This window comes from Paroedura picta, chromosome 1 (assembly GCF_049243985.1).
Source record: "Paroedura picta isolate Pp20150507F chromosome 1, Ppicta_v3.0, whole genome shotgun sequence".
Taxonomy (NCBI): Eukaryota; Metazoa; Chordata; class Lepidosauria; order Squamata; family Gekkonidae; genus Paroedura; species Paroedura picta.
This window is the reverse complement of record NC_135369.1, coordinates 165,157,035-165,184,264: the sequence shown is the minus strand read 5'-3', so window position 1 is coordinate 165,184,264 and position 27,230 is coordinate 165,157,035. Positions and strand designations below refer to the sequence as shown.

The 27,230-nt window shown below is 44.6% G+C and overlaps 1 long non-coding RNA gene across 1 annotated transcript; it reads left to right on the top strand.

The window, feature by feature from the left end:
* On the top strand, positions 1–27,132 carry LOC143819773 (uncharacterized). The gene is made up of 3 exons (XR_013225091.1): positions 1–49; positions 23,833–23,876; positions 26,811–27,132. It is a non-coding gene; the product is annotated as an uncharacterized LOC143819773 (long non-coding RNA).
* Positions 27,133–27,230: the final 98 nt, after the last annotated feature.

Sequence of the window (27,230 nt, the reverse complement as noted above, 5' to 3'; positions counted from 1 at the left end):
CTCTAATATGTATTCAGCTGGAAAAAAGTATCTGAAAAATACCGGCAAGGTAAAAAGCAGAGATGTTTTCCCCAGTCCTGCTGTTGGAGATCTTTTAACAGGAGGGGCCTAAGAGAAAATCTGGGGGCCTTCTTCATTACTGCACAACAACTGACCTACCGCCCCTCTCTTTCTCTGGAACATAAGGGAAACAGCTGCCTAGGAATGCCCCCCACAAGAACATGGGCAGCCTAAACAGTGAGGTATCTTGATTGCCCCCTCTGCTGCAGCGATCAAAGTGAGAGTTCGGCCTCCCCCAGTCCCTTATGCCTTCGGATTCCCCTCACAGCTCTTCCTCCACCTCTGACCAGAAAGCTGCCGTTTTCTCCGGGCCATTCCCTTCAGCCCTGCACAGAAAGGCGCCATGAATGATTAATGAAGTTTCTCATCTCCTTAAAAAAAGAAAGATCTCCACGTCGTGGTGTAGTTGCAAGTTTTACAGTAGGATCTGTTACCGGGGAATGTACCTCTCGATGTTTCATTTGCTGGCTGTATTGTGCCGTGAACTGAATAGACCTTTGCCGATTCCCCGTCCTTCCCTCCTCACCTCCCTTTCGGCGGAAATTTATCCACCGAGCAGAGGTTCCTAATCCAATCATGTCACAAGCGCATTAGAGTCCGCAGGCTACGGAGAGCGTAACTCTGCTTAGGACGGCCCAGTAAGTGGCTTTTCCTGTCAGAGCATTTTCGTATTTCCCACTTTGCCTGCTGAATTGTTTGGGGAAATGAAGGGAAAAGAGAACTCCGGGTTGGGGGGAAAGGAAAGGAACCTCAACCGAGAGTTTGTGCTTCTTCTTTTTTTTTTTTTTAAAAAAAAAGGTCTTTTTTTCAATTATGCTGTCATTTGCATAATTTACCAGGGCAACCTCTTTAGAGGCTTTATTAATAACCTCTGACGAAAGAGAGATGTGGTCCTCCCGGTAGTGTGAGCCTGGAAATGCCGAGTCATGACTGAGTTGTTGAAGCGGAAAGGAAAGGATGAGTCATCGCAAAATGGAGAATAGAAACTAATCTGACTGGAGAAACAAATGGAAATGTGAAGGGAGGATGAATAGGAAGGCAAGTTCTTGCTTTTTGAGGCAAGCTGTTGATCAGGTGCCTGATGAGGCTGAAAGGTTTGGATGACCCGTGAACAGCCCTTCAGCTGCTTTGTAAATAGCAAAGCCAAGGGTGTGTAGATTGCTACTCAAAGTCTTGAGGCTAGAGTTCAGGAACAGTTCATTTCTTTCGGGGGAAAAAAATATATTTTAAAACAAAGCAAAACCGCACCTTGCTAAATCAACCTTGTTTTGTTCATGGGAAGTAGGAATCCCGGTAGAAGAACCCAAAATGGTTGTGGCTTCATTTTAGTTTGATGGTGGCAGGCTTTTTTAAATGAGCCAAACTCCAAACCTTGGAGTTGATGATATGGTCAAATTTTATAACATTAGAAGTAGACACAAACGGTCCAGGAAGCTCAATGCAGTCTTAAAGGTGCCCCTGGACTCTAAATTTGTTGAGCTGTAAAAATACCCGCTAACGCAGATGCCTTCAGTACAAAACATTACAGACATTGCTATTAGTGTGCATAAAAGGGAAGCATGATGGTCCTGGCCCCTCCTCTGCACAGCCGTCAGCTAATGAGCATGGTTTTATGTATGCACACTTCCCTGCCTCTGTTCAGGAATGCTGTTTTTCAAATGTTCTCAGCCATGTACTGCCTGGTCTCAGAAATTGTTCCCTGACTGTGGGATCCTGGGAAAGGTAGTTGAACTGGTTGCACTCCCTTAGCAAACCTTTTCATGTCTGCTTGTGAAAATGATTTGAAGATGGCTTGTAGAATAGATTTTCCCCCCTCAAGCACACCTTAGACCTTACAGAGTGTATGAGGTATACGCTTTGTTCTCTCCTCTGAACAGCTCCTGCTGTTTGCAGCACCTTTCTTTGCTAAGTTGGGAGATAACCTTTCCCCCATATTCATTAGCACAAACTCACATGGACACAATCATTTTATCAAGTAAGGACAAAACTTTCTTTCTTTCTTTCTTTCTTTCTTTCTTTCTTTCTTTCTTTCCTTCCTTCCTTCCTTCCTTCCTTCCTTCCTTCCTTCCTTCCTTCCTTCTTTCTTTCTTTCTTTCTTTCTTTCCTTCTTTCCTTCTTTCTTTCTTTCTTTGCCTGCCTGCCTGCCTGCATTCCCTTCCTTCCTTCCTCCCCTCCCTCCTTATCCCTCCCCCTCCCCCAAATACTGCAATTGAAAGCAGAAGGCCCATGTTGATGTGAAAAAGTCCTATGACCCCCAGCATTTTCCCCCTGCCACAAAATGACCCCACCCAAGCCAATATTTTTAAACCTTTGAGGCAGCAAATAAATTGGTACAATTTTCCCCATAGGGGGACAAATCTATCTCTGATGCGTGTGTGTCTTTCGTTTTTGTGTCACCATCGCTGCAGAGGGAGAGGGGAAATGTGTGCCTGGCCCAGAGCTGCTCTTCAGCCTGCAGCCTCTGGATCTCCGTTTTCTAAAATAAAAGAAACATTGGAGGCCGCTGCTTGCAGCTTTGCTCTTATTTCCCACAGAGATTTCTGCTGTTCGGTTATGTATCGGAACAAAATGTGTGGCATGATCCACATCCCATAGATCAGGGGTAGTCAACCTGTGGTCCTCCAGATATCCATGGACTACAATTCCCATGAGCCCCTGCCAGCAAACGCAGGGGTATGGCAGGGGTAGCAGACGCTGGCAGGGGCTCATGGGAATTGTAGTCCATGGACATCTGGAGGACCACAGGTTGACTACCCCTGCCATAGATATCACGGGAAATAGTCCCTCTAAGAGTCTCCACAGCCCTCGCCTAGAAGGCCAGCTTCACGGATTCATGACTCTGAAATTACAAAAGAAAACAATGGAAGGCAGATTGCCCCAGGACCCCAGACAAACAGACATTTGTCGCTCAGTAAGTTCCAGTTGTCTGGCCAAGGCCATAGTTGTTGTGGTCGTCATCATCATCATCATCATCATCATCATCATCATCAAGCAAGCCAGAATGTAGACTGGAGCTATGCTGGGTAGCAGACGTCCCTTTCTTGAGCTACTTTAAACAGTGGAAACGAAGTGTACATTCTTCTGCCTCATGCTCAAGTCGCTCAAAAATAGCCGAACTGTTTCCACTGAAGCTGTCCAATCACACTGCCTTCCAACTGAGATCAAACAAGGAACATCTCAAAGTGTTAAACGAGGGGAAAAAATCGGGAAAGTTGGCCGTGACTGAAAGGGAATGCAAAGAATGAAAAACTTACACTTCCAAGAATGCAGTAGAATAACACATTTTACCTGTTTTGAATCGCTAACCAAAGCTATTGTCTTCTGAGGTCCATCCGGCTTCTTTGGTATGATCTTCAGGGACAAAGTGAGGGGTTTTTTTGGGGGTGGGGGTGGAGTGGAACCGTATTTGAAGAAGCCGTTTCTAGAGTCCCAATGGACTGTGGTTTTAAACTGTCATGCATACTTATTGTCCACTAGATGCTTTTGTTGTTTTGTAATGTCTTGTGTATTTAACAGTGATGGTCTTGTTATATTGTTTTGAATATTTTAATAAAGGTAAAGGTAAAGGTATCCCCTGTGCAAGCACCGAGTCATGTCTGACCCTTGGGGTGACGCCCTCCAGCGTTTTCATGGCAGACTCAATACGGGGTGGTTTGCCAGTGCCTTCCCCAGTCATTACCGTTTACCCCCCAGCAAGCTGGGTACTCATTTTACCGACCTCGGAAGGATGGAAGGCCGAGTCGACCTTGAGCCGGCTGCTGGGATTGAACGCCCAGCCTCATGGGCAGAGCTTTCAGATGGCTGCCTTACCACTCTGCGCCACAAGAGGCTCTTATATTTTAATGGCATACCACTATAGATAAGTAGGAGATTGGGGGGTAGGGGGGACTTTAGGGCTTGGGGAGGGACCTGAGGACCCACCTTCCCAAGCAGCCATTTTCTCTGAGGAATCTGATCTTTGTCATCTGGACATCAGTTGTAATTCCAGGAGATCGCAAGGCCCTGCCTGGAGGTTGGCAACCATACAGAAGAATGTGGCTAAGAAATGGCTTTAAATGAATAAATAAGTGCACACATGAATGGTTATATAGCCTCAAAGTAGGACATTCATAGAATCATAGAGTTGGAAGGGATCTCCAGGGTCATCTAGTCCAACTCCCTGCACAATGTATGAACTCACTCTACGCACAGTGACCCCAATTTTATGTCCAAGTGATCCCCGCCCCCAACAAAAATGTTCAGAATACAGACTGACTTGGAGGAAATTCACCTACCACTCCACAGTGGAGATCAGCAATTCCCTGGATATGCAAGGAAGGGCCACAAAAGACAAACACTGACACATCCCTTCCTGCCCATCCATTTACAATCTGCCTAAGTTCATACAATCAGCATTTCTGTCACATGACTATCTAGACTCCAAAGAAGGAGAACCCACCACCTCCCGAGGAAGCCTGTTCCACTGAGGAACAGCTGTAATTGTCAGGAACTTCTTCCGGATGTTTAGCTGGAAATTCTTTTGAATTAATTTCAACCTGTTGGTTCTGGTCCAACCCTCTGGGGCAACAGAAAACAACTCTGCTTATTTTATTTATTTTATTTATAATTTGATTTATATACCACCATTTTCAGAAATTCTGTAGATTCTTTCGTAGTCTGGAAAAAGATCTTTTTCTTTATGGGCTGAGCATTCCTCCCTAAATGCCTAGGCTTGAATGAACTTCACCTGGGGCCTTGAAAAGCTAACATTGTCTCTGATAAGGTAATGAGTCACAGATGTCCCCAATTAGTGTTTTAAGAAATGGGCTTTTAGCTAGTTGGGAGTTAACATACCATCCTAGGATTGGCTCCTTTTGGATCACCTGTCTTGACACCAGTAGTTTTATTGGCTCATTAATAAAATTGGCAGATAGTTCTTGACTGGTTTAAGGGTCCAAAACCTCAGGTGGGAAAAGGCCATAAAGAGTTTAATTTGTAACACCATGTTGTTCAGAGGTTAGTGAAACCTTTTTCTGTATCCTTTGTTTACCTGCAACCTGCATTACAGGCTCTGGACTTTAAAATACTACATCAGAGCTTTGCCATTCTGTCTGCTTTTGTGAATATATTGTGCTAGTTAGAAATATTTCACAATATTTTTATTTTCTCACTGCTTAGTATAACAATTTATTCATGTGCACCTTAATAAATATAAAATAACTTGTAGAAACCTGGGCAGAGTCTGCACTTATTTTGTTTATTCCATTGTCAATCCTGTTGAATTCAGATCGCTTTGAACTCGAGTCTTCCTCTTCCCCCCCTCCCCATTGAAACAGGAAAGTCTTCTGCACGTGGTTAGGGAGGCTCAGAAGAGGGGGGGAAATGGAGACTCTTTCTTTGTTTTCTTGAAGGGGAGAGAGGATCCAAGAAGTCAGAGGAGGGAGGAAAAAAATCCTTTCTTTTCTTGAAGGGGGAGTGTAAGAGGATCGAAGAAGGTAGAAAAAAAATCCAAGACCAACAGAAGTTGAGAGAAATTAGGGGCTTCTCCTTTAAGGCAGGCTTATCACATGACCACCTGTAGCCAATCATGGGTTCCCTACCACGGAGGAGAGCCCAGATTCAAAACAATGTGATTTTATAATATATTCAGGATTAAAAGTACTCTAAGATATTGCACAATAAAGGTAGGGTCACTCCGGATCAATCCTTCTTGCTGCAGAAGGAAAATTTAAATCGCCCAAAATCCAAACGGAAATTGCATTCTGTGTAGAGGGCAGGGACTGAATCAACCTGGGGTTGGAATAAAAGCTCCGTGCAGTTTACACCCTATTGTCTGATTGTTGAACAAGCTAAGTTGTAAACCTATGCCTTTGCCTTACTTGTACTACCGTACCCAAAACTCATTTGCTTGGTGGTATCTTGTCTCTGGACAGAATCAAGACTCCTGTTAATTCTTGACAGGCCTCAAGACTGCCTCTGGGTCTAGAATGCCTTGGGAAGCCATCCAGAGGTGATAGCTGTACTATTTTACAGGGAGCTTGGCATATCAAACGTCCTTGGTTTTGTAATTGTTTTGACGCTCTCATGGACACCTTCTTAGTTTAGGACTTGACCACACCCCCTGGTTGCCCCTTCCTCTTTCTGGGAAATGAAGTTGTCAGCAAGACAAGTCAATAATTTATTGGACTTTTCATTTTTAGCAGAGCTGGTCTTCCAAGAGATATCTGAGTAATTGAAATCTCCCATGACCACTAGGGCCTGTCTCTCTGAGAACTTTGGAATACCACTATTATTTCCTACTCATTTTATTTTTACCCAATGACTCAGCTAAACTCTCATGTTCAGAGACATGTATTTCCACACAAATATACACATTCTTAACATATAGTCCTACTCCTCCCCCTTCTTTCTTTGTCTGTCCCTTTTAAATAAGTTATACCTCTCAATCCTGTTATTCCAGTTGTGTTATGCCACCAGATTACTGTAATGCCTATTAGATCATACTCCCCTTTGTTTATTAAGACTTCTAGTTCATACTGCTTGTTTTCCATACTCTGCGCATCAGTGTACAGAAATCAATGTATATCTTGCTTCCCCATTAGACTTGGTTTAAAGCCCTCCTCACCAGGCTTTTCTACAGTCTCTCCCCAACCTGCTTTGCTGAAAAGTTTTGGAAAAGATAGCAGCAAAGCATAAATGGCTACTGTGTGGGTGGGAAAGTTCTGGTTTTCCTGGGCTGGTTCACACAGCAGCCATTTCCCCTGCCTGTCCCCATAGCAACCATTCTCCCCTTAGCACTGGGAGGGGGGGGACCTTATTGTTTTATAAGTCAACAATTGAGTATAGTAACATCAGTATAATAATGTATTTGTCAGAGCTTCTGAATCCCCAAACTACTTTTTAAAGAAAAAAACAAGTATCGAGATTCTTTCTTGGCAGAGATTTGTCTTTCCTATTATTTGTGCAACAAGAGGGGGTAGAAACTAACTTTGAAAAAATGAAAGTTGAAGAGTTGGACAACCTGATTTACATGCTGTTATAACATTATAACAATACTAACAAGAAAGCCCATTGCAATCAGGAATGCAATGGGCGCTAGGACCCAAGGGACACCGGGAGGTGCAGATCTCTCTCTGTGTCTCTCTCTGCCTCTTGCTGCGTGTCTTAGTGTGCCTTGCAGCAGGAGGCATAGCAGGTAATTAGCGCTCATTCTTATGAGGGAAGGAGGGCTGGTGTGCAGTTCGGGGCAGCTCTCTCTGCCTCCGTTGCAGCAGGGGCGGCTCTCTCTGTCTCTCTCTCTCTCTCCTTCTCACTGCTCCCAGCAGGAGTCATAGCAGGTAATTAGGGCTGGTTTGTAGGAGGGAAGGAGGGCTGGTGTGCAGTTTGGGGCAGTTCTCTCTGTCTCTCTCTCTCTGCCTCCGTCGCAGCAGGGGTGGCTCTCTCTGTGTTGCTGTCAGCAGCTTGGGGCAGTTCTCTCTGTGTCTCTCTCTGCCTCCCTCACAGCAGGAGCAAGAGGAGGGAATGAGAGCTCGTATGCAGTCTGGCAGGGCTCTATGTGTCTCTCTCTGTCTCTGGCATGTCTGAGAGGAATGTGGCTAGCATCCAGGAAGAGAGGGCCAGAGCTGTAGGGGTAGGGTGTTGCTGGCTGCACCCTGATTGGCACTATTCCAATTTGGCCAGCTGGACACGTCCCACCGCCCAGGGGTGGGAACCATGGATAGAGGAACCATGGATAAGGATATAATGATACAGGGTGGGATCCAGTGAAATATATGGAAGAGTAAGCAAACCAGAGGACACTGGGACACCTATATATTGATATTTAAATTCAAGCATCAAAAAACCCAGGGAGAGGGATAGTGGCTGCTAGGGGGCTAGGTCAAGGGAAACATGCCAGAACAGCAAGAGAGAAACCATTCAAGCCTGTATCTCATTACTCATTCTGCACTGAGAAGGGAGTGGGACTAGATTACCTGTATGGCCCCTTCTGACTCTATGACTCTACGATTCTCTACATAGCCATTTTTTCTGTTAATTGAAGAGAATGCAGCAGTCAAATCTCTGAATTGCCCTGAAATTTGCAGTAATAGCAGAAGTTGCTTCCAAAAAGAGGCTCTGTTCCAATTAAGCATCTAAACCAGAATGGGTTTTCTTGGATCATCTATGTGACATTATTGGCAAATGGACCTCAGCTGACAATTGCATCAGCCAATTGCATAATTGGTGCATTAGTAGTAGATGCCTGCATTAGATGATGATTCAAAACAGTTCAAATGTGTCATTCTACTGTATTACTGTAGGCAGGAAATGTTGTGCTCTTGCATTCTCTTTCAGTTACACACAAAGCCAGTGTGGTATAGTGGTTAAAAGCAGCTTCTAGTCTAGCCTAGAGCCAGCTGGGTGACCTTGGCCGAGTCATAGTTCTCTCAGAGTTCTCTCTCAGCCCCACCTACCGCATAAGCTGCCTGTTGTGGGAAGAGGAAGGTAATGTGATTGTAATCCATGTTGAGACTCCTTGAGGTGGAGAAAAGAGAGGTATAAAACCCTTCTTCCTACCCTTCTAAGTAGACACCTCCTGGGTTTTCCCCTATTTTGCAACAACCTTTCTCCAAACTGGTTTGATAGCACTTTCTGGAAATGTCTCAATCAAAGCACACAATATGAGATCCTGCTCTTACTGGTGCCATATCCCTGACCTCAGGCCTTGTGGACAATATTCCGCCAACTACAGGAGGTGCTACTCTGTGGTGCAATAGCATTATACCAAACGATTGCAATAGTCTACTTGGCCTCCGAGTTCCCAGCATTCACTTGTTTTTTTTTAAAGAGAAGTGTATCCCTTTTTAATTGCAATAGGTCACTAGAAGGTGAAGAAGACCAAGAAGAGTTGGTTCTTATATGCTGCTTTTCTCTACCCAATGGAGTCTCAAAGCGGCTTACAATCACCTTCCCTTTCCTCTCCCCACAACAGACACCCTGTGGGGTGGGTGAGGCTGAGAGAGCCCTGATATTATTGCTCAGTTAGAACAGCTTTATCAGTGCTGTGACTGGCCCAAGGTCACGCAGCGGGCTGCATGTGGGGGAGCAGGGAACCAAACCCGGCTCGCCAGATTAGAAGTCGGTGCTCCTAACCACTACACCAAGCTGGCTCTTTGGTGACCTAGCAGCTGGTGGTTTGTAAAAAAAAAGGCTTCCCAAATCCAGAAAAATGGTGGCCCTGGGAGGTTGAGGTAAGTAAGTAAGGTGGAAACTGCTGCCAGTACCCCTGCAGTCACAGCCACAATGACAGCTACATGGAGAATGGTCTCCATGTTGGAAGTATGGGAAAAACCATGGGCTTCAGACTGGAGTCTGAGCTTCAGAGGACTGCAAGTGTTCTGATCACCCATCACAAACCATTGTCATGTCAACATGAGTATTCCTGTGCAGAAACGCTGAAGGCACTTCAGGTCTGGTGCTTTGATATCAACCCTGGAGGGTTCCAGCAACTGTAAATGGCACATCCTAAACTGCAACGAGAACTTGAATGAGGTCAGAAAACCAGGAAGTGCCAACTAAGAAGCTGTTGGCAACCTAAATGATACAGGGCAGTTTGGAGCAGGGATCTCATAGGGGTGGCTAGGTATGCTGAAGGAGATGTTGAATGGGGCAGCAAGAGTTGAGAAGGCTTTGATGGTTTCCACCCACATCAAAAAGTAATGGCACTTCAGAGCGGAGGGATCAGAGCTGCCCCACAGACTATGCACTCCCAAGAGGGAGGCTGGGGTGCAAAAAAGAACTGGAAAAGTATTACAAGTTTATGTTTCAGTGGCGAGGTTAGTGATCCCTCCCTATGTCTACTTTTAGAAGTGTTTTCTTTTTCCTACTGTCACTCTTCATTTTCCTTTAATCAACAAAACCAGAGAACCAGGGGAAACCTTTTATTTGGAACTATATTTGGCAAAGTTCCATTGCGTTTGCTGAATTTTGAAATCTGTCAAAAAAAGAAAGAAAAAGCAACCCAACAAGCTTTCTGGCCCCTTAAAGATTAACAAGTGCATTGCAGTATGTAAATCTGCATGATGAGGAAAGCCCACTTGGCCTGAGGTCTGGAATGTACACACAAAGACAGAATTAGAAGGAAGGAGAGCAGCAGAAGGGCCAGGGTAGCTGGAAACAAAGATGTGTTATATTATGTAGCCGAACACAGATGAAAACAGGTTCTTGACAGAATAGTAAGTGCAATCTTAACAGGGTTCCAGTTTTTGAAGACAATGAATGAATGAATGAATGAATGAATGAATGAATGAATGAATGAATGAATGAATGAATGAATGAATGATCATAGTGAGGATGTAACTCAGGTTGTAACTCATTGTGTTGTTGTTGTTGTTAGTTGCGAAGTTGTATCTGACACATTGTGACCCCATGGACAATGATCTTCCAGGCCTTCCTGTCCTCTACCATTCCCCAGAGTCCACTTAAGTTCCCACTGACTGCTTCAGTGACTCCATCCAACCACCTCATTATCTGTCGTCCCCTTCTTCTTTTGCCCTCGATCGCTCCCAGCATTAGGCTCTTCTCCAGGGAGTCCTTATTTCTCATGAGATGACCAAAGTACTTGAGTTTCATCTTCAGGATCTGGCCTTCTAAGGAGCAGTCATGGCTGATCTCCTCTAGGACTGACCGGTTTGTTCGCCTTGCAGTCCAAGGGACTCGCAAGAGTCTTCTCCAGCACCAGAGTTCAAAAGCCTCAATTCTTTGACGCTCGGCCTTCCTTATAGTCCAACTTTCACAGCCATACATTGCAACTGGGAAGACCATAGCCTTGACTAGACGCACTTTTGTTGACTTATTGTAGGAGGGTGTAATTCAGTTCTGGATAGCACTGTACGTTATCTGGTTAGGGAGTTACGGATCTCTCTGGAATAATGAAGAACTGGCAACAAAGATGAAAGATTTGCATAATGTCAGAGAATGCAATAATAGGCCTTCCGGCTTAGTTCTGTTATAACTCTTCCCACTCCCACATCTGCCAATTTAATGTAAGACTTCTTGAACTTGATACAAGTGGACTCTCGCTCAAGAAAGCAAATGCCACAGACCTGTAAGTCATTAAGGAACCACAAGATTCTCTGTGGTTTCAGCTGCGACAGATTTACCTCTCTAAACAAGCTGTGCTTTTCATAGAATCATAGAGTTGGAAGGGATATCCAGGGTCCAACCCCCTGCACAATGCAGGAATTTGCAACTACCTGCCTACCCACAGTGACCCCAATTACATGCCCAGGTGATCCCCCCCCCCTTCACCAAAAAAATCTCCAGAATCCAGCCTGGCCTGGAGGAAAGTCATCTACCATTCCAGCAATTTCCTGGGTATGCAAGGAAGGGCCACAGGAAACAAACACTGGCACATCCCTTCCTGCCTACCCATTTACAATCTGCCTAAGTTCATACAATCAGTATTTCTGCCAGATGACTATCTAGACTCTGCATAAAAACTTCCAAAGAAGGAGAACCCACCACCTCCCATGGAAGCCTGTTCTACTGAGGAACCACTCTGTCAGGAACTTCTTCCGGATGTTTAGCTGAAAAGTCTTTTGAATTTGTTTCAACCCATTGGTTCTGGTCTGACCCTCTGGGGCAACGGAAAACATCTCTGCTCCTTCTTCTATATGACAGCCGCTCAAGTATTTGAAGATGGTTATCATATCACCTATTAGTCGTCTTCTCTCCAGGCTAAAAAGACCAAGCTCCCTCAACCTTTCCTCATACAACTTGGCCTCAAAACCCCTCACCATCTTCACAGCCCTCCTCTGGACATGCTCCAGTTTCTCTACATTTTTCTTCAGATGTGGTGCCCAAAACTGAACACAGTACTCCAAGTGAGGTCTTACCAGAGCATAGCAAAGTGATAGCATTAGCACTCATGACACTTCTTTTAAGACAGCCCAAAATCCCATTTGCCCTTTTAGCGACCGAGTCATGCTGCTGAATCATATTGGTCTGGTCTACTAAGACCCCCAGATCCTTTTCACACGTACTACAGCCAAGACAAGTCTCATCCATCCTATAGTGATGCATATGATTTTTTCTACCTCAGTGAAGAACTTTACATTTATTTCTACTGAAATTCATTTTATTCATTTATCCTCAAGCAATTTCCTATTTTCCTTCATCTGTATTGCAGATACCACAGTCATGCTGCAGGTATTGTATGAACAACCTCTGGTTTCAGCCTCTATCTTTCAAAGAAGGTGACCCTATTTTTTCTAAGCTAATTCATTTCCCAATTTTAGCTTCTTCAAAGGATTTTTTTTCACCTGGATTCTGGTTGCAAAGATTTTACAAGCTATGAAAAAAATAGATTAAACATCTGTATTCTTGCAATGTGTATAGTTAGAATAATAGAATCATAGAGTTGGAAGGGGCCATACAGGCCATCTAGTCCAACCCCCTGCTCAACGCAGGATCAGCCCTAAGCATCCTAAAGCATCCAAGAAAAGTGTGTATCCAACCTTTGCTTGAAGACTGCCAGTGAGGGGGAGCTCACCATCTCCTTAGGCAGCCTATTCCACTGCTGAACTACTCTGACTGTGAAATTTTTTTCCTGATATCTAGCCTATATCGTTGTACTTGTAGTTTAAACCCATTACAGAACATCATGGGGAACCTTGTCAAAAGCTTTACTAAAGTCCAAGTAAACGACATCAACCGAATTTCCACGATCCAGCAAACTTGTTACTTGGTCAAAAAAGGAAACCAGGTTGGTCTGGCAGGACCTGTTGGAGACAAATCCATGCTGACTTCCTTGGATCACCAAATTGTCCTCCAGATGTTTGCAGATCGCTCCCTTTAATACCTGCTCCATTATCTTCCCCACAACAGAGGTCAGACTCACTGGTCTGTAGTTTTCCGGGTCATCCTTCCTCCCTTTTTTGAAGATTGGAATAACGTTTGCTCTCTTCCAGTGTTCCGGGACATCTCCAGTCCTTAAATTGGTCCCAAAGATGATGGACAAGGATTGTGCAAGTTCTCTGGAAAGTTCTTTGAGTACTCTCGGGTGCATTTCATCCGGACCAGGGGATTTGAACTCATCCAGTGCAGCTAAATGCCTCTTGACAACCTCTCTGTCCATGTTAACCTGCCACCCAGACACTATCCTTATATCAGCAACCAGTACTGCAAACAGCCGTTCTAGTTAAGTTGGGCATATGCCTAGAAGAACTAGCCTGTCTGGGTGAAGGTCAGCTTTGGATGACCCAGAAAACTCTAGTAAGCCACCAAGGCTATTCTTTAAGAATTTCGTTTCAGTTTAGTGCAAATTATAATTATTATAATGTAGAACCAATAGGCTGGCTTATTAATTGAACCAGTTTATAATTGCTTGTAAGTCATTTAAGATTTAAACCCCTGCTTTCCACTCCCTGCAAAAAGCGACAGGGAACAAAAATCAGTTTAAATGTCTCTGAGCCACTTCTTCCCCAGCTTTCTGCTCACTACAGCTTTGGGTGGAGAACTAAAAGCAGGAGGTGAAATAGCTAGAAGTCATTTCAGCCCCTGCTTTCTGTTCACCATGAAAATCCATGGCTAGTAGAGAGGCATTGAAACCAAACAGCTGAGCTCAGCTGTTTTGCGAAGAGCAGAAAGCAGGGGTTTAAATGGCGCTCAGCCATTTAAACCTCTCCTTTCTACTCTTTACAAACTGTATCAAAATGCATGGAAGTTCATGGCGGCTTTCAGTTTGCAATCATCACTTTGCAAACTACAAACCAGCCAAAATTCATGACAAACTTTAGTTCAAGAGCTTGTTTATGCCCATCCTTATTTGAAGCCCAGCTACTTTTTTCTGCACTTTCTCAAGTATGCTTGTAATTACTGAGGGCTTTCTGCATTGTGCTGTGTAGGAGTTCCCAATAGACTCTGGTAGTCAATGAAAATATGAATTGATTGGCTTCTCACAATGAAAGTCAATGAAAATATGAATTAATTGGCTTCTCACAATGAATGTGGGGGGTATCCCAGGGCAAATCTTTACCTATAGAACTTCTCAGGCTCACCTTTGTGCACTTAATATAGGAAGGGGACCTCTAGGCATGCCTAGAGGAGACTGCACAGGCTAAAAACCATAAATATAGGGACCAGGAGCAATTTTGTCTTACAGCAAAAGCAAAATGCAAATTGTCAGTGAAAAGCAAGCTGCTATTAACTGCTACTCCAAGGTTTGAGAGCTGAAAAAAGTTTAAAGTGCTGATAGTGCATTTGGTGCATTTACTCTTAATTAAAAGGCTTCAACACTTTTGTAATTTAGCAAAATGGATGATGCTTGTAGAAGAAAGATTATAATAAGGTTCAGCAATTTATACCTTCAAAGGCACCACACCAGTATTAATGAATACAGCACGCTGGGGTATGAAGTATTATGCTTCCCATTTGCAAGATGTGTTAGCTGAAGAACTGAGAGGTTGTGTTATTAGCCCTAAGGCACAAAGCAAATTATTGTAGTTGTGAACAATGGTAAAAGATCACAGACAGTGTCACTTTCTTTGAACAAGGAATAAGCAAGAATAAGGAAGCTACATTTACCTGTTTAACCAGAGACCCCTCAAAATTTGCTTTTTAAATAGGATTACATAGACAGTAAGCTTCTAGAGTCATTCCTTCCCACCCCCACTCTCCCATAACAATGCAGTAGTATGTACAGTTACACTTGTTGAAGCCTGTTGACTTCAGCGGACTCTGAAAGGTGTAGCTCTCCTTAAAATTACACTTACCATTTTCCTAGGGGCACCCTACAGCAGAGGGCTCCACCCATTCCTAGAATTCTTAGACCAAGGAGAGAGCATCAACATAAAATGGCTGCCATGGAGGGAAAGGACCAATAAAAATGGCCGCCAAGGGGGGAGGAGGGGTGGGGCCAAATCAAAACATGTAAAGTTTCCACAAAAGGTCATGAAGGTCCAAACCAAATATCCACCTACAGTGGAGGCTGCTATTTTTGAAAGGATGCTTCCAATGGTGATATAAGGGATTCCTCCTTGGTGCTTCTAAAACACCTGCCAATCTAGTGAAGTGGAGACCAGCTAGAGTTCGGGGAAAGATGTTTCGGGCAGGAAGCATAGGGTGCCAGAAAATGCATTGGTGACTCAATGGTGCCCTTGGGCCTTGCCCTACAAGAAATCATTGTGGAAGTACTTCATGGTATAAGGGAATGTAGATCGCTGGGAGGCAAAATCACAAGACTCCGGCTTGCTTACTTTGACCATATTATGAGATCCAATTCAACGGAGAGCGCAATTATGCTAGGATTGTTCAGGGGTAAAAGGAAACCAGGCCAACAAAGGCCACAGTGGTTAGATATGATCAAAATAGACACTGACCATGGCATTATTCAACTAAAAATTGAAAACTGTGGTGACAGTTGAGCCAAAAGTCGGACATGATTGAATGGTTAACATTATCATCATCATATGGAAATACGGCCATAATTGTGCATTTGAAATTGAACCTATGGGGAACTGTGATATTTCTTGAATGCATCATGCGTATATACTAATGCTTGGGCAGTAATGCCGTGGTGAAGATTCATATCATTTGAAATGTGAAGCACATTCATTGCAATTAGCTCACCATATGGATAACATTTTGCTAACTAATTGGTTTACCATATGGCTCTCTCTATGTACCAGGAACAAGAAGTTAGGCTTGCAGTATGTGTGATGACCAGACAATGGGGCATATAACAAGATGGGAAACTCATTTCTATGCCTGTTGATTTACAAGCAAATCTTATGGAATTAAGAACATAAGATAAACATAGTATGAACTCCTTGTCATGAGCCAGCCTCAGAGCAGCACAGATTCCTCAGAGGATGAACTGAGCTATGCAGAGGTGAGACAGGCAGAGTCCCTTTCTGCCCAGTTCAAACCTAGCCAAAGAGCAGGCTGCTCAGGACCCTGAGCTGGGACTGCCTGCAGAAGCTCCTCAGATCAGTTGCCAGATCTGCTGGAGTGCAGCTGTATCTCATCAGGCTGACAGCTCTCCCCCCTTCCCAGTCTTCAGAAGCAGCTGATAGCTAAAACTGCAAAAACACAGTTTGTTTCAAGGTGATACCTTCTCAGGATGCAGCCTGGGCCAGGAGAAGATATTTGCCTATGAGAAGTTTGGAAACTAAGCTGGCTTGGAACCAATGGTGCATCCAGCCATGATGCTGACACCTACCATGCCTGTTTCCTGCCTCACAAGTCTCCTTGAAACCCTGGACCTTGGTGTGGACTTTTGGACTACACCTTTGGATTGGCCCACTTGTTTGGAACTTTAAGGATTCATGGAGCCTGTAGTACCAGAGCCACTTTAAGGATTTGCAGGGTCTTAGCAGAGCACAACTGGTGCTGTTACTGGTGCTTTAACATGGATAGTAGAAACTTTGAAAGCAACTGGAAGCTTCTCTTTTTTCCATTCTTGTGGTCCGTGAGCCTCAGAAGTATGAAGACCCCCTGATATAGCACTGTGGGTCCCCTGGAACTGCAGGGCACAAAGCATGTGCTACATGTGCTAATAAGAGAAACCACCTCTATTGAAGGTGAATCCTTAAACTGGGACTGCTCTTCAATGGCTCCAATTTTTGACAACCCAGCTGTGGTTAAGAAGAGATTTCTTTATGTCAGTGGTTCTCAACCTGGGGGTCAGGACCCCTTTGGGGGTCGAACGACACTTTCACAGGGGTCGCAGCAGGGCAAGCAGCTTGGCCGGGGTTGATCGAGATAGAGCATTCATCTGTCTGGAGCAGTGGAAAAAAGCGAGATGATCATGGTGGGACAAGAGACAGAACTGAAATGAGAAACCCCGGGGGGAAAACCCAATTTATATGCAATCATGAACAATGGATATTCACACATTGGTCGGTTTTGGTTTAATTTCTGTGAAAGAACACGTGCATAATTTTATGGTTGGGGGTCACCACAACATGTGGAACTGTATTAAAGGGTCACGGCATTAGGAAGGTTGAGAATCATTGCTCTATGTGCCTGTTATGTGCGATGGCCATATTGTGTGAATTGGACAATATATTTATTCTCTCTCTAGGATCCTGAGTCACACCGATGAAATAAGGACCCAGAAATGCCTGAAACTGCTCAGACAGCCAGTGGGTTTCATTTAATCCTCCCCACCCCCATCCGTCTGTAAAGCTTTTGGTTTAGACATTCTCCTGGTGTAAATCACAACACAGTTTGGGTCATTTGTGGAGCTCAGTTACCTTCTGATTTACATTACATTAAGCTAGAATTATAGCCATGATTAACCATCCGTGATGATTGTTCCAGCATTCTCAGACTCTCTAAGCTTCTGCAGCTAATACTTGGCTGGCGTTGGTCCATCCCACTGATGAGCCTCCCTAGCAATAACCTTACTAATTTAGGAGCCAGTCCAATTCCCATTAAAGTCAATGAAAAGACTGTAAATGACTCTAATAAGAATTGGATTGGATCCTAAACTATGACCCTTTGTTCTGGAGCCCTGTGCACTCATTCTTCTCCTATCCAGTTGGGCTTGAGCTCTGTCTCTGAGTTTCTGTGTATTAACCACAATTTATATATATAAAAGAGCCCACCATTATTTTCAAACTAACATTTACCGCATAAGGCTTCAATTTGGCACGGTCTTTCTCCCTTTCTCTGAATGAATCTGTCTAACAAGCTCCCTGGCAAACTCTGTCCTCTCAGCCCTCGCTGAAAGAAGAGTCAGAAATTGCAGGTAGCTATATTGGTCTAGGGAGGAGGGGGGAGAAACAGTAGGATAATAAGAACAGAAGCCATGTTGGCCCATCTAGTCCAACACTCTGTGTCACACAGTAGCCAAACCCAGGTGCCACCAGGAGGTCCACCAGCAGGGTCAGAACTCCAGAAGTCCTCCCACTGTGGCCACCCAAGCACCAAAAATACAGAGTACCACTGCCCCAGACATAGTGTTCCATCTATAAAGGTAAAGGTATCCCCTGTACAAGCACCGAGTCATGCCTGACCCTTGGGGTGACGCCCTCTAGAGTTTTCATGGCAGACTCAATACGGGGTGGTTTGCCAGTGCCTTCCCCAGTCATTGCCATTTTACCCCCCAGCAAACTGGGTACTCATTTTACTGACCTCGGAAGGATGGAAGGCTGAGTCAACCTTGATCCGGCTGCTGGGATCGAACTCCCAGCCTCATGGGCAGAGCTTCAGACAGCATGTCTGCTGCCTTACCACTCTGCGCCACAAGAGGCTCTTGTTCCATCTATACCTTGTGGCTAATAGTCATTGATGGACCTCTGCTCCATATTTTTATCCAAACTCTTCTTGAAGCTCTCCTTGCTGCGGTGAATTCCATGTGTTAATTTCATTGGGGGTGAAGAAGCAATGATCCTTTTTATTACAATGAACCAAAACATCATAATGTAGCGGTCAAACTTTCAAGGTTGCCAGAACTCTTCTCCAGCCTGGAAGAGTGCTGGAGGACTCAAAAGCTTATTCAATAGTTTGTAGATTTTAGCTGATCCTAATTAGCAATGTAATTCTTGTTGGAAGTGAAAGACTGAGCAGTGATCCTTTGAACAAAGCACATGAGGGAGGCAGTAGAGCAAGCAAGGTAAGACCAATCTGTTAAAACCCAGAATCATAGAGTTGGAAGGAGCCATACAGGCCATCTAGTCCAACCCCCTGCTCAACGCAGGATCAGCCCTAAGCATCCTAAAGCATCCAAGAAAAGTGTGTATCCAACCTTTGCTTGAAGACTGCCAGTCTTCCCTTAGGAGAAGTCTACTCTTCTCTTAGGAGTCTTCTCTTAGGAGAACTTCTCTTGGGAGTCTTCTCTTAGGAGGTCTACTCTTCTCTTGGGAGTCTTCTCTTAGGAGAAGTCTACTCTTAGGAGTTTCTCCCTTCCTGTTGACTCCACCTCCTTTTTCTTCTTTGTTAAACTTGCCTCCCTTAGGACAAGATGTGCTTTCTGCAATTTATTTCCGTACCAGTTTAGACAGACAGCTAGAATCCTTTTCTCTGTATTTCCTATACAGTATGGATAAATTATAAAATTATGCATGGGTGGAGAGAGTCTTTTAGGGATGGCAGGGAGAAGGGGGGGGTGCACACTCAGTTGAAGGTTAGATTCATTCCTATCCCGACCATTATTCTTAACTAGCCCTTGGCTGGTCCACTCCGCAGGATCCTGTTATGAATTATTGCTAAAGCACAGCAATAGTGCAGCATTCGATGATATGTGGATACAGCCTCAGGCTGCCCATGGTAATTCTGAGGTTTGACACCACAGTAGCCAAGAGACAAATGCTTTTTAACTATTCCATCTCGACGATATCCAAGAGTCACCCAGCTGTGAATCTTGTTGTCTACCCAACTCAAGAATTCTTCCCCTTCCAATGAAAACGTGACTCCATTTATAGTTCCAAAAAAAAAATGTTATCCTTGCCACTACTGGCAATTGCCTTGACTGCTTGGGTTCCTTCATTCATTGGGGAGTAAGAATTTAGGAATGAAGAAGGAGAAGAAGAAGAGTTGGTTTTTAAATGCCGCTTTTCTCTACCCAAAGGAGTCTCAACATGGCTTACATTCACCTTCCCTTTCTCTCCCCACAACAGACACCCTGCGAGGTAGGTGGGGAGAGCTGTGAGAAAACTGACACATGGAGGAGAGGGGAATCAAACCCAGTTCTCCAGATTACAGGCCGCTGCTCTAAACCACTACACCAAGCTGGCTCAAAGTCAGTACTGTCTACTCAGTTTGGCAATAGTTCTCCAGGCTCTCCAGCTTTCACATCGCTGGCTATCTGATTCTTTTAACTGGAGTTGCTGGGGATTGAACCCGGGACTTTCTGCATACCAAGCAGTAAGCCAGAGCCCCTCCTCAGAAGGCAGAATTCATAGGATTAGTTGCTACTGGTTCTCTCTCTTCTACAGGCTGAAGAATGTCATGGATTACTGCTTAGAATCAGAGGAAGTGTCTTTTCCTCAGACCATAATTAATGTTTCCCCAAGCAGGAATGGTTTGACTTCAGATCAGTTAGAACCCAAGAAAACCCATAATATTTTAACTAGTAGATGGGCTGAATTGGCAGAATGAGGGGCTTTTCGCACGCCTTCAAAATCGCACTGAAACGCTACTGATTTGCCATTATGCACAACGTCGTTGACAATCTGCCACACACCTGAAACCGATCCGCAAAAAGCGCTTCCTTGTAGCACTTTCAGGGAAATCCCCAAAAGTGGATTCACCCTCCGGAAAGCGCTACACTCCTGCAACCAATCTGCAACACTAGCGGGAAAGTTCTGTGCGTTACCATTGTTGTGGTTTCTACAAAGTCCCTCCCCCTGGCTCTCTCCTCTGATCTTCCGGCGAAGCGATCACCATTTTTTTTTCTCCGAGCGAGCGGGGCTCAACCCACCAGCAAGCCTCTGTTTAGAGGCTTCCCCAGCTTCAGTCCCTCCCCAGAGCTGTTTAGTCACTAAGCACAGAGAAGCCCGTTTGCTGATGTATTTTCCCTTTATTTTTTACACTGTTTTCGGCCGAAAATCGGGCCCGTGAGGGGGGGGGATTTTTTTTTTCACTCGGGAGGAGCGTGGCAACGATGAAACGACAGCTCAAACACACCTGCCAGCTGGATGGGTCTCTCCGTTGCAACGAATTAACACAGATTCGTTGCAATGGGTGTGTTTAAAAAAAAAAAAACCTTTCTTAAAGGGAAAGGGGCTGTTTGGGAGCATGCTAACGGCTGCCCATTGGCTGCTTGATGGCCAGGGGCGGGACGAGCTCGGCAATAGCGCTTCCTTTCTAGCGATTTTTGCTGAGACCGGAAGCCTTTGGGAAACGATAGAAACGCAACCGGATTCCACTACAAAGTCAGGTATGCATAATGACGAATTCCACTATTTTAAATGGCGATTTTTCGTTCAGCAAACAATTTGCTATAAGGATCCCAGTGCGGAAAGCCCCTGAGAGTTGTGGAATGAGGGTGCTATGTTAGGGACTGAGTGGTCCAATTTCTGCCCCCAGTTCTGTTTTTCTCTCCCCTCCTCTTTAACTCATGCTCAGATGCACTCAGACTCCAGATGCTCTTGAAGGTCAATGAGCATGCTCAGTGCTGCTTGGGTCATTTCATATTTACTAATATTCTATTTACTCATATTTACAGCACCAAATCTAGAGTTTCAGGGGGTCCCCGTTTCCTTCCCCTATAGAAAAACCTGTGACCCCATCATGTTGGCTGTTAGAAGGAAAGACAATATTGACTTAGTGAAATACCACCAGTGTAGTTGTGGCCTTTGAAGATTCCTAAACAGAAAATGAAGGAAATGTGTCTCCAAGAACTGCACAGCCTTTCCTGCAGAATCAGCAGCGGCAAAGGTGGTAAACGACCTCTTTTAAAGAGTCCATGCATAATGCATAATGGCGAAAGAAGGACAGCAGCCCATGAGGGTTCATTTCCATGCTCACTGCATGGAGGCATTTATCTCATGACACTTTCCCACAGACGCAGCTGGATCGGCTTTCACACTTCTCCAGCCCTCCAACTTCCAGTTATACACGTGTGTTGTTTAGTCTGGAGGAGAAGGAGCGCTGAGGACTTCATAGCAAACATGCATTCCAGGAACACGGTACCTTATTCAAGCTCCCTCCACTGCACATGAAGAAGGAGGAGGGCTGGATTTTTATACCCCACCTCTCACTACCCAAAGGAGTCTCAGAACGACTTACAATCACCTTCCCATCCTCTCCCCTGTGAGGTAGGTGAGGTTGAGAGAGCCCTGTAGGCTGCCTGTGGAGGAGTGGGGAATCAAACTTCCATGACAGCCACAGTATTTGCTCAGTTGCAAAATGGATTCATCTGATTTGCTAGAGAAGCAGCACAGGCTTGTATAAAGCATAGAATCACTTGCCTTCATCCCGTCTTTATGCCTGCATTCTTTTAGTGGATGACAGTGGACAGGGTTCCAGGACCATGTTTTTGTTTTGTTTTGTTTTTTGTTTTTTGTTTTTGCTTCTGCTCTTTCTGTGCAGTTCTTCTATGTAGGAAGTGATCAAAATAAACTGATTGCCACTTGATCTGGGCTCATGGGCAGAGATGCCCAAGGCACAATGGCATTACTTTCCTAAGACTTAGAAGGGCATAACTTTGCTTAGGATGGTATTGGGAGACATGTAAATAGTAAACCTCAACTCAAAAATGTCAGACTTCGGTTTTTTTATTATGCATCCTAGTCATTCTAAACATTCTGCCACATTGGCACTGTAGTGTCAGAGCTCTCTCAGCCTCACCTCCCTCACAGGCTGCCTGTTGTGGGGAGAAGAAGGGAAGTCAATTGTAAGCCTCTATGAGATTCCTTCGGGTAGAGGAAATAATGATATAAAAGCCAACCTTTCTTCTTCTTCTTCTGGCCTGGGGCCAGGCAGCAGGAGCTTGCCTAATACCTCTAGGCAAATTGTAAGCTTGGTGGACTTGGTGGCTATATATTGCTTTAATAAAGGTAAAGGTATCCCCTGTGCAAGCACCGAGTCATGTCTGACCCTTGGGGTGACGCCCTCCAGCGTTTTCATGGCAGACTCAATACGGGGTGGTTTGCCAGTGCCTTCCCCAGTCATCACCGTTTGCTTTAATAGGGATTAGCTAGATTCACAAAAGAGAGGTTGATGATGATTACTAGCCATGATGATTAAAGGGAACCTCTCTATTCAGAGGCAATTGAATACAAATGCTGGGAGGCAAAACCAGTGGTAATTGTGTTGGCTTGTAATCCTCATTTGTTGGCCCTCAAGACAACTGGTTGACTGCTGTGTCCAACAGGATGTTGGACTAGATCAAGGGTGGTCAAACTTTGCCTCTCCAGTTGCCCATGGACTACAATTCCCCTCTGGAGAGCCACAGTTTGGCCATCCCTAGACTAGATGGACCACTGGTCAGTGCATGGATAGAAGAGTTTCTGTCCTGAGTTTCATGATGCAAGAAAGGCAAGATATTAGGAGATGAACGTGAACAGTTCTACATCCCCATGATGGCCTTCTTTCATAGGCTTGTAAGCCAGCTATTGTCCCGTCCTTGGCCTGAGTCACAACTTGTATTTCTGATGCTCACCAGGTGGTGGGGAGATTAAACAATGCCTTACTTTGCATTTCGTGACTCACTTGCTCAATGACTAATCCTGCTGAGAATCCTAAATCTATAATTTTGTATAATGTATGCTCTCTTTCTTTCTCATGACACCTGCACCCTCTAGACCAGGGGTAGTCAAACTGCGGCCCTCCAGATGTCCATGGACTACAATTCCCAGGACCCCCCTGCCAGCAAATGCTGGCAGGGGGCTCCTGGGAATTGTAGTCCATGGACATCTGGAGGGCCGCAGTTTGACTACCCCTGCTCTAGACCCAGAAGCCAGGATTCGGCATGATTATTTTAAAACATAAAACACCCACAAAAAAAAAAAGTTTTCCATAGATTTCATTTTCTGAACATGGTGGTTTTAGCGAAAGTGTCAACCGAGGAGAGGCTGGGCTGTTGCTCGGTAGCTAAGCAATATGCAATAAAGAACATATTAACAATAATTTCCAGCCAAGATGATCTCTGTTTGTGAGATATTGCAGAGGCTTGATGCCTTCCTGCTGCTACATTACAAATAGCTACCTCACTGCTATTTGCACTAATGAGTCGGGCCTCTTTCCCTTGGTTAAAATTAGAAAGAAAGAGAGGGGAAAACACATGCAAAATTATCAAAAGCCAGACAACATAATACATATTTTGAGATGTATTTTCATGGGTGTTTTGGAACTGTGTTTCAGGATCCAAGGCAAAAGAAGATAGAAACTGTATAAATCAGATTCAGGTGGGTAGCTGTGTTGGTCTGAAGCAGCAGAACAAATTTAAAGCTGGCAGCTTTAAGGAAGTTTTATTCAAGGTGTTAGCTTGTATCTGAAGACGTGTGCATGTACATGGACGCTTATACTTGAATAGGAGAAAGGCTACAAAGATGGTGAGGGGTTTGGAGACCAAGACATATGAGGAAAGGTCGAGAGAGCTTGGTCTGTTTAGCCTGGAGAGAAAATGACTAAGAGATTATATGATTTGAAGAGTTGCCATATAGAAGATGGAGCAGAGTTGTTTTCTGTTGCTCCAGAAGGTCGGACCAGAATTCAAAAGAATTTTCAGCTAAACATCCAGAAGAAGTTCCTGACAGAGCGGTTCTTCAGTGGAACAGGTTTCCTTGGAAGGTGGTGGGTTCTCCTTCTTTGGTGTAGTGGTTAGGAGTGTGGACTTCTAATCTGGCATGCCAGGTTCGATTCTGTGCTCCCCCACAAGCAACCAGCTGGGTGACCTTGGGCTCGCCACGGCACTGATAAAATTGTTCTGACTGGGCAGTGATATCAGGGCTCTCTCAGCCTCACCTCCCTCACAGGGTGTCTGTTGTGGGGAGAGGAAAGGGAAGGCGACTGTAAGCCGCTCTGAGCCTCCTTCAGGTAGGGAAAAGCGGCATATAAGAACCAACTCTTCTTCTTCTTCTTCTTCTTCTTCTTCTTCTTTGGAAGTTTTTAAACAGAGGCTAGATAGTCACCTGCCAGAAATGTTGATTTTATGAACTTAGTCAGATTGTGAGTGGGTGGGCAGGAAGGGATGTGCCAGTGTTTTTCTCTTGTGGCCCTTCCTTGCATGCTGATCATCACTGTGGGATGGTAGTTGAACTTCCTCAAGGCCAGGCTGGATTCTGGAGATTTTTGGTGTGTGTGTAGGCATGAAATTGGGATCACTGTGGGTGGGCAGGTAGATGTGAGGATCCTGCATTGTGCAGGGGGTTGGACTGGATGGCCCTGGAGGTTCCTTCCACCTCTATGATTCTGTGAATAAAAATGTTTGTTGGTCTTAAAAGTGCCACTGGACTCAAGCTTTGCTTAAATCAGAGTTGGGCAGTATGGTTGCCCATACAGAATCAAGGGTCTAGAAGAACATTTCACCACATCATCAATAAACAGTTTAGTGGAGAAGGCCCAGACTTTATTAAATGAAAACAAACAAACTTCAAAGAATGACATTTAAATGAAGAACCCCTGTCCCTTTCTTTTATGCTCTCACACAAATCTGTGTAGATCTAAAATGTTTTTTTTATTCTTGTGTGCGTTAAAGCCAGTTATGGATGCCAGTGGGGGATCTCCTGGAATTACATATCCAGGCAATCAAGGTCAGTTTCCCTGGAGAAAATATCTGCTTTTGAGGATGGGTTCCATAGCATTATCCATTGTGGAGGTCTCTCCCTGCCCTAAATCTTACCCACTCCTAGCTCTACCCCCCCCCCACCCCCAAAGTCTCCAGTTATTTTGCAACCCAAAGCTGGCAAACCTATGAAACCCACATTAGGGAAATCTAAGCAAATCTCACCAAATGAAGAACAAATGTGTCTCTGCTTTTTGTTCAAGTCCTTAAAACAAATTATAACTCTTACTGGAGCTACGTAGGGGCTGCCAAAGGATGCTTTGTTAGCTACAGGAAAGGTGGAGGACACAGCTCAGGGAAGCTCCCAAGCCCTGGAAGCAAAAGACAAAAGGAAACCAAACCAAAGCTGTACAATCCTTGAACTTTCTTGATTCAGGCTGTAGGCTTGGACAGAGCATCTAGCAGTCACTTGGGTTGAGGGTAGGGTGTACAAATCAGCTCTACTGAAGTTTCATTTGAGGGAAACCTTGCCTGAGTGTATAATGGCTTCAATGAACTTAGAACGGGCTGTTTAGGACTGCACTGAAGTCATATAAACTTAGTATAGCCTTTTTTAAAGAGCCTCTTGTGGCGCAGAGTGGTAAGGCATCCGTCTGAAAGCTTTGCCCATGAGGTTGGGAGTTCGATCCCAACAGCCGGCTCAAGGTTGACTCAGCCTTCCATCCTTCTGAGGTCGGTAAAATGAGTACCCAGCTTGCTGGAGGGTAAATGGTCATGACTGGGGAAGGCACTGGCAAACCACCCTGTATTGAGTCTGCCATGAAAACGCTAGAGGGTGCCACCCCAAGGGTCAGACATGACTTGGTGCTTGCACAGGGGATACCTTTACCTTTACCTTTTATAGCCTTTTTTTAATGGTTTGCCAGCTCTAGGTTGGGAAATAACTAGGGATTTGGGGGGTGAAGCTGGGAATGGGTGGGATTTGGGGCAGAGTTGGACCTCAGCACAGTATAATGCCACGGAGTCCATCCTCCAAAGCAACCATTTTCTCTGAGGGAATTAATTTCTGTTCCCTGGAGGTGAGCTGTACAACCGGGGGATTCCCAGCTCTCACTTTGTCCCCAGGTCCCACGGACATGCTTTTACTTCCAAGACATGCTTTTACTTCCTGAGCCCCCGGGGAGGGCGGTATATAAATATAAATATAAATAAATAAATAAATAAAGTTTGTCTCTCAACAGTGCCCTGCAAAGTAGCCAGGAAAGGGCTTCGTTCCCTAATACAGGGATCCTCAACCTGTGGTCCTCCAGATGTTCATGGACTACAATTCCCATGAGTCCCTGCCAGCGAATGCTGGCAGGGGCTCATGGGAACTGTAGTCCACGAACATCTGGAGGACCACAGGTTGAGGATCCCTGCCCTACTAGACTTAAAATCTAGCCTTCTATTGACTGATAGATTGTGCAATCTTAGTTTTACAGTCTTTATGAGCTGGATGAAAAACAGACAAAGTCAAGAAAGAAACGTTTAAAATAGATGTGCTTTTAGACAACAATATTGGTGGGGAAATTGAAAGATGTTTCAACTCAGCTCTCTCTTTCTCTCCATTTCTTAGACATACACCTTTTTTTAAAAGGTAGACTTGCTGTGACAGGCCTTTTCTCCCAACTGAGGGGACCTATGAAGTCTCATGATTTTGGAGAACGAGGTGTGTTGTAAGCTATAAACCTTCCCCTCAATTGCCAGATGTTCTTAAGGTAGCAAGCACAACGGCTTTGAGTTTGCTGCCATGAGGTAAGTTTTGTGGTGAACAAATGGAACATGGAGGTCACCGTGGCAGAAGTTGTATAGAAATAACTAAGAAGATTTATTTATTTACAGACTGATTTCACAGAACAGGTCAGTAGCACAGGCCTCCAAAGAAGGAACTTGGCCAAGACACGTGCATTTAGGCTAGTTATGGCTTCAGAATGTGGTTTAAATGTCCTTTAATGCTTTCAAGTACAAACTAGATTTTTCCTGACTAGCACCTCAG